Source organism: Mercurialis annua, linkage group LG3 (genome assembly GCF_937616625.2).
Source record: "Mercurialis annua linkage group LG3, ddMerAnnu1.2, whole genome shotgun sequence".
Lineage (NCBI taxonomy): Eukaryota > Viridiplantae > Streptophyta > Magnoliopsida > Malpighiales > Euphorbiaceae > Mercurialis > Mercurialis annua.
The window spans coordinates 26,182,664-26,194,645 of NC_065572.1; the positions used below are offsets into that span (position 1 = coordinate 26,182,664).

The 11,982-nt window shown below is 33.9% G+C and overlaps 1 long non-coding RNA gene across 1 annotated transcript; it reads left to right on the forward strand.

The window, feature by feature from the left end:
• Nucleotides 1–698: 698 nt before the first annotated feature.
• LOC126674754 (uncharacterized) lies at nt 699–3,013 on the forward strand. Its single transcript, XR_007639617.2, has 3 exons — nt 699–929; nt 2,339–2,414; nt 2,923–3,013. It is a non-coding gene; the product is annotated as an uncharacterized LOC126674754 (long non-coding RNA).
• Nucleotides 3,014–11,982: the final 8,969 nt, after the last annotated feature.

Genomic DNA, 11,982 nt, shown 5'->3' on the forward strand with positions numbered 1-11,982 from the left:
AACGTGTGTATACGTTTGGCTTAAATTGCTAAAAAGGAGAAACACTTGGATTTCTTTCGTAACTTTTGTAAACGTTTGGCTTAAATTGCTAAAAATGTGAAAACTTTGGATTTGTTTTGTAACCTTTGTTAACGTTTTCCTTAAATCGCAAAAAAGCTGAAACGTTTGGATTTGTTTCATACGTTTGTAAACGTTTGGCTTAAATCGCTAAAAAGGGGAAATGTTTGGATTTGTTTCGTAACGTTTATAAACGTTTGGCTTAAATTGCTAAAAAGGCGAAACTGTAATACCCCGTATTTTTCTCGTTATGTTTTTGCTTGATTTCAGATTGGTTCTTGCATTGAGACACCTTGATTGAGCCTTGTTTTGTATCTTGTATGTTACACATATATCGTGTGGGTATTAGATATTGATTCGATTCATTTTCGGGTATTTATTGAAGTTGTTTTCCCATGTTTTCCAAAACTGCCATGTGTTAGTAAAACGTTGATATCTCACAATTGAACGGTCGGATCGGGCTCATCTTTGGATATATTGTTCCTAAGAGGATTTACTAAAATCTGGTCGGTTGGATTGTTATTTGGAGGTTTCTAACTCTAAAACTACCTTTTAAACCGTGGGCTTTAATTGCAGCCCAAGTAAAGCCCACAGGAGTCTATAAATAGACCCCCTAAGTTGCAAACCCTAGCCCCCATTAATCTCCAAACCCTAAAAACGAATTTCTTCACTCAAAGAACTTGATTTCTTCTTTCTAACAAGTCCGGATGCGATTCATTCCGCTAAGAATATGATTTTACATCCTACTCGCAAGATCTACGCGATTTCTACGTTGTGTTCTTCGTTGGAGGCTTGTGGATTAAATTAAATTCGGTCCAGCCCCTTGAACCTTGGGTTAATACATTATTTATCTTATTGTTCATCATCCTTAGGTATTGTTTTCATATCCATTTGATTCATGAATTCATTGCTATGTGATTTTGCCTAGAAATGCATAATATAGGATTTTAATGAAGTGAATTGTTGCTATTGTCATGCCATGCTTATGCTACTGAGTTTGTATGGATAAAATGATGGTTTGTACATATATAAACTGATGTTACATGTTTTGAAAAGCGTTTGGCATGATTCATCAATGTTAGGATTTTTCTAGCAATTGTTGTATTTTAATCGATTTACTGGTTTGAATCTATGAAATTGAGATTCTATGCTTAGGTTACTGATATGTATGATATGTTTGATGGATTTGATGTTTATGAACTGATCTTGTTGGTTGTATCAACACTTTGGCATGCTCTCGATTGTTTTAGCTGAAATTGCGTAAAATGCTGAATTTGGGTTCTTTAAGAGTTGTAATTGCATAAATGTTTTGCGATGATGTACCTACTGTTATAAGATGATATATATGATGTTTATATGATTTAGGATCAGTGGCTATATGATTTGGGTTGTCGAATGCATGATTTGGTTTGTTTAGCATGTTTAGGCAAATTCTAGCGAAAATGCATTATCGATTGTTTAAGGGATGTTGGCATGAGTTTAGATCTGAGTTGGTTTGGTATATTGAAATTATGTATGATATACTACTGATTTAAATGAGTTTGGGAGTTTGAATTATAAATGTTTTGGTACGAGTTGGCTTAGTTTGCAAACTAGCTAGTTTTACACTAAAATGCTTTGATTTTAGATTCGATGCTTTGTAATGACTTAAGATCTAAATTACTTTCATATTATTGATTATGGCATGTATATGAACTGATCTAAGGTGTTTTGTTTTGGCGATTCATGTTTGGTCTAGTTTTGGGCTAAGTGCCATGAATTCTTAATTGGCTTGATGTCGTGAAAAATATATTAATTGATTGCAAATGTTTTGCTATGACATGTGTTATATAAAATGTGATTATTAAGCATGATAGGGCTGTTGTATATTGGTGTTTTTCTTATTTGGTTGTGTTTGTCCTTTGCGAACTTTTATCGAATTATAATCATGATGCTATACTTGGGTTTTAATGTTTAATTTGAATTCCCTTATTTCTCTAAATTGAAACTTTGGTATATTTAAATGATTCCGGACTTTAAACGAATTGTTTTACTTTGGTTGGATGTTTGGTTCGGGTTAGACTTGGGTCGCCTAATTCGTGAGTATAGGCTTGGCAGTTGTGATAACTCGGCTAGCTCACCACTTTGGTTTAAACTTGGTTTTATGATTTTAACTAAGTTATTGAAATGGTTTTCCGGATTATGTTTTAAAAGTGGGAACTCAATTGGACTTGACTATCGTATGACTTTGGTTATGTTGAATATGTATGATTACTCTACTTCGGTTTATGCCTTCTTTTAGACACGTCGACTGCTCGTGCTTCGGAGTCGAAACAGGTTTAGTTGCTTGCCAGGTTTTTCACGTGGATTTGCAAGCAGTGAGTTTATATCTCTATTTACCTCTTTATTAAGCAACTATATTATTTTGTATATATATATATATATATATATATATATATATATATATATATATATATATATATATATATATATGTATATATATGTATAAGCAGCTTTTGAACTGTTTTCGGCATTGTGGATTTGATTTGGAACGTGCTACTCGATGGGTATCATCGCGACTGCGTGCGCACCGGTAATGATTATGGTATTGAGGTAGATTTGAGATACGTCTCACCTTAGTGAGGGCACCGGTGGAAGATACGTCTCCTGGGCTCACTATTTATTAAGTGATAGTCGGGGATCGGTTATTGAGATACGTCTCACCGACACGACAATGGATTTAGAATTGTGGTTTAGGGTTTCATTGATAATCCATAATGAAAATGTTTTATGAAACGTTTTAAAGGTTTTTAACTTAATAAATGTAAATGGTTATATAAACTCTACTCAGTAAATCTGACCCCGTTGTTTTCTCAAATTTTCCAGGTTTATGATTTGAAAGCTGGTCCACTCCGATTCTTTTGATTCCTCGGAGGTTTTTATGTTATTTAAACTAGTTTCTATTTTCAAACTCTTAGACCGCAGTAGAACTAGTTATTTATTTCATTTGATACTACACTTTGGGATTGTCGATATATTCGATTATTATATTTGGCATGATTACTCTGGATTACGATATTGTTATATATAAGGCATGATGTTGAACATTTAAGATATTGAAGTTATTTATATTAGAACTGTAGTATAAATTGCTAGACTTAGGTTGGAGTCTCGGTTGCCCCCGAGCAGTTTTCTGCAGGTTTAAATGATTATTTGATTTCCGCGAGGCTTGCTACGGGTTTTGGTACAACCATACCCATACCCTAGCGCCGGTCACGATTCATGAAATTGGTTCGTGACAGAAACGCTTGGATTTGTTTGGTAACGTTTATAAACGTTTGGCTTAAATTTCTAAACAGGAGAAACGTTTGGATTTGTTTCGTAATATTCATAAACGTTTGGCTTAAATTGCAAAAAAGTTGAAACGCATGGTTTTGTTATGATTGTAAACGTTTGGCTTAAATTGCTAAAAATGTGAAACGTTTGGATTTGTTTCATAACGTTGTACAAGTTTTGTTTTGTTTCAAAACGTTTGTTAACGTTTGGCTTAAATCGTTAAAAAAGTGAAATGTTTGGATTTGTTTTGTAATGTATGTAAACGTTTGGCTTAAATTGCTAAAAAGGTGAAATGCTTGGATTTGTTTTGTACCATGTGTAAACATTTGGCTTAATTGCTAAAAAGGAGAAACACTTGGATTTATTTCGTAACCTTTGTAAATGTTTGGCTTAAATTGCTAAAAATGTGAAAACTTTGGATTTGTTTCGTAACCTTTGTAAACGTTTTCCTTAAATCGCAAAAAAGGTGAAACATTTGGATTTGTTTCATAACGTTTGTTAACGTTTGGTTTAAATTGCTAAAAAGGTTAAACGCTTGGATTTTTTTCTTGACGTTTGTAAACGTTTGGCAAAAATTGCTAAAAAGGTGAAACCCATGGATGTGTTTCGTAACATTTGTAAACGTTTGGCTTAAATTGCTAAAAAGGTGGAAAATTTGGATTTGTTTTGAAACCTTTGTAAACGTTTTGCTTATATCGCTAAAAAGGTGAAACATTTGGCATTGTTTCATACGTTTGTAAACGTTTGGCTTAAATCGCTAAAAAGGTGAAATGTTTGGATTTGTTTCGTAACGTTTGTAAACGTTTGGCTTAAATTGCTAAAAAGGGAAAACGCTTGTATTTGTTTCATAACGTTTATTAACGTTTGATTTAAATGGCTAAAAAGGTGAAGCGCTTGGATTTTTTTCATAATGTTTGCAAACGTTTTGCTTAAATCGCTAAAAAGGTGAAACGTTTGGATTTATTTTGTAATGTTTGTAAACGTTTGGTTTAAATTGCTAAATAGGCGAAACGTTTTGATTTGTTTCGTAATGTTTGTAAACGTTTAGCTTAAATCGCTAAAAAGGAGAAACCTTTGGATTTGTTTCGTAACGTTTGTTAACGTTTGGTTAAAATTGCTAAAAAGGTTAAACGCTTGGATTTTTTTCTTGACGTTTGTAAACGTTTGGCATATATTGCTAAAAAGGTGAAATCCTTGGATTTGCTTCGTAACGTTTATAAACGTTTGGTTTAAATTGTTAAAAAGGTAAAATTTTTGGATTTGTTTCGAAACCTTTGTGTTTGGCTTATATCGCTAAAAAGGTGAAACATTTGGATTTGTTTCATATGTTTGTAAACGTTTGGCTTAAATCGCTAAAAAGGTGAAATGTTTGGATTTGTTTCGCAACGTTTGTAAACGTTTGGCTTAAATTTCTAAAAAGGTGAAACACTTTGATTTGTTTCGTAACGTTTATTAATGTTTGACTTAAATTGCTAAAAAGGTGAAACACTTTTTATATTCTTTCATACTTCCTTGTTTCTACTTGGTTCTGAGAATACTCATACTTCCTTTCATAATCTTTCTCTTAGATGTTCCGTTGTTGTTTATAGTTTAAGTGCTGAGGTTTACTCCTCTCAAACTTATGAATTATGGTTTATCTAACCACTCGTATGGATTTAAGAGATATGTCCATCACTGACATCTGCTCTGTCTGTAAGACTAATCTCTAATCCGATTAATTAAACACGTGTGTATGACTTTGTTCACTTATAGCTACTTGAAGTCAAACAAACCGAGTCGTGTTCAATTAGATCCTACTCTCTTATCTTAATCGTGACAATCTTCTATTGTGTACCCTCGAACTTTTATTTACCATAAAAGTTCATCACTAGACTTATACCAGTCTACACCTGAGTAAGAATATAGATTCTCACTCACTCTACTCTTCTTGTACTTTCTTTAATCTCTAATGTCTCGGAATGAAACATTAGAATCTAGGTCTTTATTATTTATTCTTATAATAAAAACCATTATTCTTTATCTCTTTTTTTTCCCATCTACCTTGTCACTATCACAGAGTTTTCGTTTGAGCAAATACAGTTTTGTCTCGCGTACACTGACGCTCAACAATTTCAAATCAATTTGTTTTGCTTGCAAGCCTTTCTTTAAATCTCACTTTAAAAACAAATTGTGAATTCTCAAATTCACGGTTCTAAACCTTTTCATACAATTGTGCTTCAGGGTGATGACATCTCTCATCCCCAAGGAGTTGCTATTTCAATTCACTTTTTATTGATATACTGATATATCAATATATATGATGCATGCCCAAATCAAAATCATTTTATGTATATATATGATATATATATAAAATTCAGGTATGCTTCTTCTATAGTGATTTTTGCAACATGCACCTTTAATGCATCTGAGCACAATTATATGTTCAACTGTAAAACAAAACTTTAATAAGTTTCTTTCAAACTACTTCTCTGTGCCATTTCAAGTTTTTCCTAATCCTCACATTAGGATTTATTGTTCTGTATTCAACATTTACCTTTTATGTTATTATTCATTGTTATGCTGTTTATTAACAGTTATTGTTCATTAGTATGTGTGTTTTGTTTAAGGATATGCTTTATCTCTGTACTTTATGTTTTCTAGTTTTAGTATTTCGTACTAAAACACATATATGTACTTCCTTAAACACAAGACATATGTCTAAATGTTACCTGATGATGATTGTTGAGGCAGTAGTGCCTCTCGAATCATCGGACCTTCTCCTCGTCTGCAACGGAGTTTAACTATCCCTTTCCGGATACTTCTCAAATGGTTCACTTCTCCTAAAAAGTGCTCCAGCCTGAACCCTTTATAGGCTGGTATAACAGTAGATTCAGACACTGAATCATAACTGTCATCATTAACATCTATGTCTCCCATTGATCTCTCCAGATCCTCTAATTCGATAACATCATCGTCCGTATCCATCTCATTAACTGAAGCAAAATCTTTAGCCTCTAGGCACAATTGGCTGATCAGGCAACCATGTGGATCAGGCGCAACATGTAGCTAAGCTCGACTAGGCCCAAACATGCTGAAACACTTGTGGCCATAACGCGAGTAGCCGATATAACAGTTATAGAAAAACACATTTTTTCATATAACACACAACACCTTTTAAACACATATAAAATAAAACACATAGCAATCACACATATAGTTCAGAGAAAATCTAACTATTTTCTCGAACAAACTCTTCTTCTAAAATCTTCACTTTGTCCTGTATTCGAACAGAATCAACTTCTTTGAATACTGGTCAATTGATCTGACCATTGCGTACTACTCTAATAGAGCGTCTCGAACACAGGAACATCTCACATGTTCCCTCGTTAGCGTCGCGTTTCAAACAAAAGAACATTTCATATGTTCTTGATCAAACATCACATATACTCTACACACGTATACAGGCTGCTACTTATAGCTGAATGTTTTCAACGACTGAAAACTGATCAAGACATGACTCGAATCCTATGTTGCTGCAATAGTCTACTAAGAATCCCCACAATTCCTAACACAACTTACTTAACAGTATCAGCAACAGTACTTCGGATGGTCGAGTACTTAAAACGTTGCTCTGATACCACCTTTGTCACGACCCGAATTCCACCCTAATCCAAGTCACGACCGGCGCTAGGGAATGGGAATGGTTGTTCCGAAACCCGTAGCAAGCCTAAAACCTCTAGAAATTTTTCGCAAATATTATTACTGGATCGTACCTCGCGTACGATCCGTTTTCAGAAAATACCGTTATTCTTTTCTCGTTTTATGCAAACACATTTCTGAAAATATACATATAAGCGAAATCTAGTTTTCAGAAGTACTGGTTGGATAACCTCGTTATCTCAATGCTCGCTTCCTTCTGAAAACCTGGCGTATAGGCATTGGAAAGCCAAGGACTTATCTTTTGCTTGCCTCAACACATAGGCATCCCTGTTCCAACCATACGCCACTGTTAATATGTTTAATAAAATAAAGCGGACACCTCTGCGTCTCGCAACGGTGGTATTAAACATATTAAAATACACAGCGGACCGGTTACACATAGCCGGCGTATATAAAACATATTGTTTTTGAACCTCATAAAAACACATGAGGCCGACTCGGTAACTAGATAAAATATGCCACTAAGCAGCCACCCGAAAGGTATACATGTGCACTAGATCCTATCAGAGTGTCTGAACAGAGGACTAGTGGCACGATTGCTGGCACACTACACTTATACTATTGCAGCATACTAAGAGTACAAAATCCTATGTACTTTACCAAAGAAGAGCTTTCCTAAAGAAAGGATGTGGAAGCTCGACTGACCTCAAAGCTCGTTTCCTGAAAATAGGGAAACAACAACGGAGTCAGAAATATAAATATTTCTGAGTGAGTAAACAATTTACAGATAAATACCAAAATCGCATTTTATATATAAAACAGTTATATATAAAATATGACCAATTACGTCGATCCATATGAAACCCTAGTTCACAAATGTCCTAAAGGACACACTCATCTTACGAGCTTATGGACAACAGAATAAAGACCGTGAACTGAATCACTGCCGTCCAATTCTGTATCTCTGGTACTTGGACCGTAATCAGAAACTGCCTTCGCGGCTTATTCCGCGACCGTAACTGTATTACTGCCGTCTCAGGGTTTACCCGTGAAGTCAGGGCATCTACTTTCCCAATGACTTACACGACATGCATACCTCTATACCTCGACAAAAGTACATCTAAAAATCGGTGTTGGTGATCACGCAACCCTATTGTTTCCCAATAGGTAGCTCGTTCCAATGGACCTCTCTTGGCTAGTTTATACTACTGCGATTTATGGATTTAAAATAATTGAATACTGATATTCAAAAGTAAACACGTAAACTCACAGTACTGCTAAGTTACTACTTAGCCCTGCCGTATGTGTGACAGACTCCCTGGAGTCCTGGTCTGACTGCTGGACAGCTAGTCGGATCAAACATACAAAATACACAAGACAATACATCAATATCTATTTCTGGTCTAAACATCTAGGTCCTGAAACCTAGGTCCAGACAAATCACACAAACATATAACATATAACACTTATGGTCCTTTTTATTTTTAAAAACCATTTGCATCGTTTTCATCTCGAGATAACGTTTAGACTTCTCTCTAGAAGTCATTTTAGGTATAGAAATACCTAATTAAAATCATTTAATAGTATAGACTTGATTGTCAAAATAATTCACAATCGTATATTAATTATTTAGCAAAGCCGATTGCTAAATCTTTTAAACTGGTTAAACGTCGACTCTAACTCTTTTAAAGTCCTTTTTAAACGTTTAACTTTAGTTTTAAAAGTCTTTATCTTAGATTTAAAAACATTTCTTTAAAACGTTTTAGATTAGGTCGGAAAACATCTCGGGTTATTAAGCGAAAACCCCTTGGAATCGCCCCTGTCAAAGTCCGACAAAATCCCCACGTATGCGCTCGAGGAACTATCAATGCGGGCGAGCCGCCGGCCTGTGCGGGCGCATCGCACAAACTGTGTGGGCGCGTCGCCCACTTGTGCGGGCGCGTCGCCCACTTGTGCGGGCGCGTCGCCCACTTGTGCGGGCGCACACCGCACAAACTGTGCGGGCGCGTCGCCCGCTTGTGCGGGCGCACGCCGCACGCCGCCCCGTGAAAATCAATTCCCGGACCGTTCCGACGTGCTTTTTTTAGTTCGAAATGTCCTAAAATGCAAATTTAACGTCCTATAACACATATACACAATCCAATTATAAATCGGACGTTTAAATCGATCATTCGATACGGTAACCGTTTATAAACGAATATATATTCGAATTATATCGAAATATATTAAAATAAATGTTTAATACGGTATTAATATCCCGATTACTCGAGTAATCGTCGAAGAAACAGAGTTAAAATCGAGAAACGGACGGAATCGGATCGAAACTCTATCTCACGTCGCCTGAGAGAGAGAGCTTCTGCTCTTTCATTTCTTTGGCAAGTGAAGAAATGAATTTGCTGTCTAAATTCATTCCAATTCAAGTTATATATATAAGTTTTGGTTAAAATATTACTTTAACTCAAATTCTTAAATTGTCGTCCGTAACTTAAACGGAAACGACTTTTAAATTTCGTAAAACTTTACCAAAAAATCTAATAAAATATAATAAGAATAAAAATATAATTTTTATTCTTATCCGACTTATATTTTATCTTTAATAAATCTCTGAAGATTTATTAGGTGCAAATCAGTCCCACTTGATTAAACTTTATACGTCCAAATTTCATGAAACTTTGACGATAGCTTCGTCAAATTATTTCGCGAATAATGACACCAAAATTATTCGCTCGGAATATATAAATTTTTTTATTTTGAATTTGTACTAACAAAAAATACTTAATTAATTTATAATCAAAAATTAATTGAAGTAAAAGTTGAGGGATCAAAATTGCCCTTTTTCATTACTCAGTTACCACTTCATCACCGCCTCACTATAATTCATTTCCTTTTTTTTAAAGAAAAAATTTCTTATTTTATATAATATATATATATATATTTATATATATCTTTAACTTATATTCGTTAATTACACGTCGAGACTTCCGAGTATCGACATTTTAATTTCGGGGTTTTGACCGAAATATTAAACTCTCCACTTAGAGTGGTATATTGATATATTAATTATCAATATATTTTTATCTTACGACTCCAGTCGTATATCTTATATTATTACTCCCGTTCATATCCCTTTATTAAAATTTAAATCTACGTTTTAAATTTTAAATTTCTATTATTACAATATACTTTTAGGGATACTTATAAATTAAATTTACGTTTAAATTTAATATACGTATTCCCGGCTAAAAAAATCCTTTCACGTGGCTTATAAGAATACGGGGTATTACAGTTTCGTAACGTTTGTTAACGTTTGGTTAAAATTGCTAAAAAGGTTAAACGCTTGGATTTTTTTCTTGACGTTTGTAAACGTTTGGCATATATTGCTAAAAAGGGGAAATCCTTGGATTTGCTTCGTAACGTTTATAAACGTTTGGCTTAAATTGCTAAAAAGGTGAAAAATTTGGATTTGTTTCGAAACCTTTGTAAATATTTGGCTTATATCGCTAAAAAAGTGAAACATTTGGATTTGTTTCATATGTTTGTAAACGTTTGGCTTAAATCGCTAAAAAGGTTAAATGTTTGGATTTGTTTTGAAACTTTTGTAAACGTTTGGCTTAAATTTATAAAAAGGTGAAACGCTTGGATTTGTTTTGTAACGTTTATTAACGTTTGACTTAAATTGCTAAAAAGGTGAAACACTTGGATTTGTTTCGTAATATTTGTAAACGTTTTGCTTAAATCGCTAAAAAGGTGAAATGTTTGGATTTGTTTCATACGCTTGTAAACGTTTGGCTTAAACCGCTAAAAAGGTGAAATGTTTGGATTTGTTTCATAACGTTTCTAAACGTTTGGCTTAAATTGCTAAAAAGGTAAAACGCTTGGATTTTTTTCGTAACGTTTGTAAACGTTTGGCTTAAATTGCTAAAAAGGTGAAAAATTTAGATTTGTTTCATAATCTTTGTAAACGTTTGGCTTAAATTACTAAAAAGGTGAAACTTTTGGATTTGTTTCATACGTTTGTAAACGTATGTCTTAAATCGTTAAAAAGGTGAAATGTTTGGATTTGTTTTGTAACGTTTGTAAACGTTTGGCTTAAATTGCTAAAAAGGTGAAACGCTTGGATTTGTTTCGTAACATGTGGAAACGTTTGGCTTAAATTTCTAAAAAGGAGAAACACTTGGATTTATTTCGTAACGTTTGTAAACGTTTGGCTTAAATTGCTAAAAATGTGAAAACTTTGGATTTGTTTTGTAACCTTTGTAAACGTTTTCCTTAAATCGCAAAAAAGGTGAAACGTTCGGATTTGTTTCATACGTTTGTAAACGTTTGGCTTAAATCACTAAAAAGGGGAAATATTTGGATTTGTTTCGTGACGTTTATAAGCGTTTGGCTTAAATTGCTAAAAAGGCGAAACGCTTGGATTTGTTTCGTAACGTTTATAAACGTTTGCCTTAAATTTCTAAACAGGAGAAACGCTTGGATTTCTTTCGTAATATTTGTAAACGTTTGGCTTAAATTGCTAAAAAGGTGAAACGCATGGTTTTGTTATGCTTGTAAATGTTTGGCTAAAATTGCTAAAAATGTGAAACGTTTGGATTTGTTTCATAACGTTGTACACGTTTTGTTTTGTTTCAAAACGTTTGGCTTAAATTGTTAAAAAGGTGAAACGTTTGGATTTGTTCCATAACGTTAGTAAACATTTTCTTAAATTGCTAAAAATGTGAAAAATTTGGATTTGTTTCGTAACCTTTGTAAACGTTTAGCTTAAATCGTTCTAATGGTGAAACGTTTGGATTTGTTTCATACATTTGTAAACGTTTGGCTTAAATCGCTAAAAAGGTGAAATGTTTGGGTTTGTTTCGTAACGTTTGTAAACGTTTGGCTTAAATCTATAAAAAGGAGAAACGTATGGATTTGTTTCGTAACGTTTGTTAACGTTTGGCTTAAATCGCTAAAAAGGTTAAAAGCTTGGAT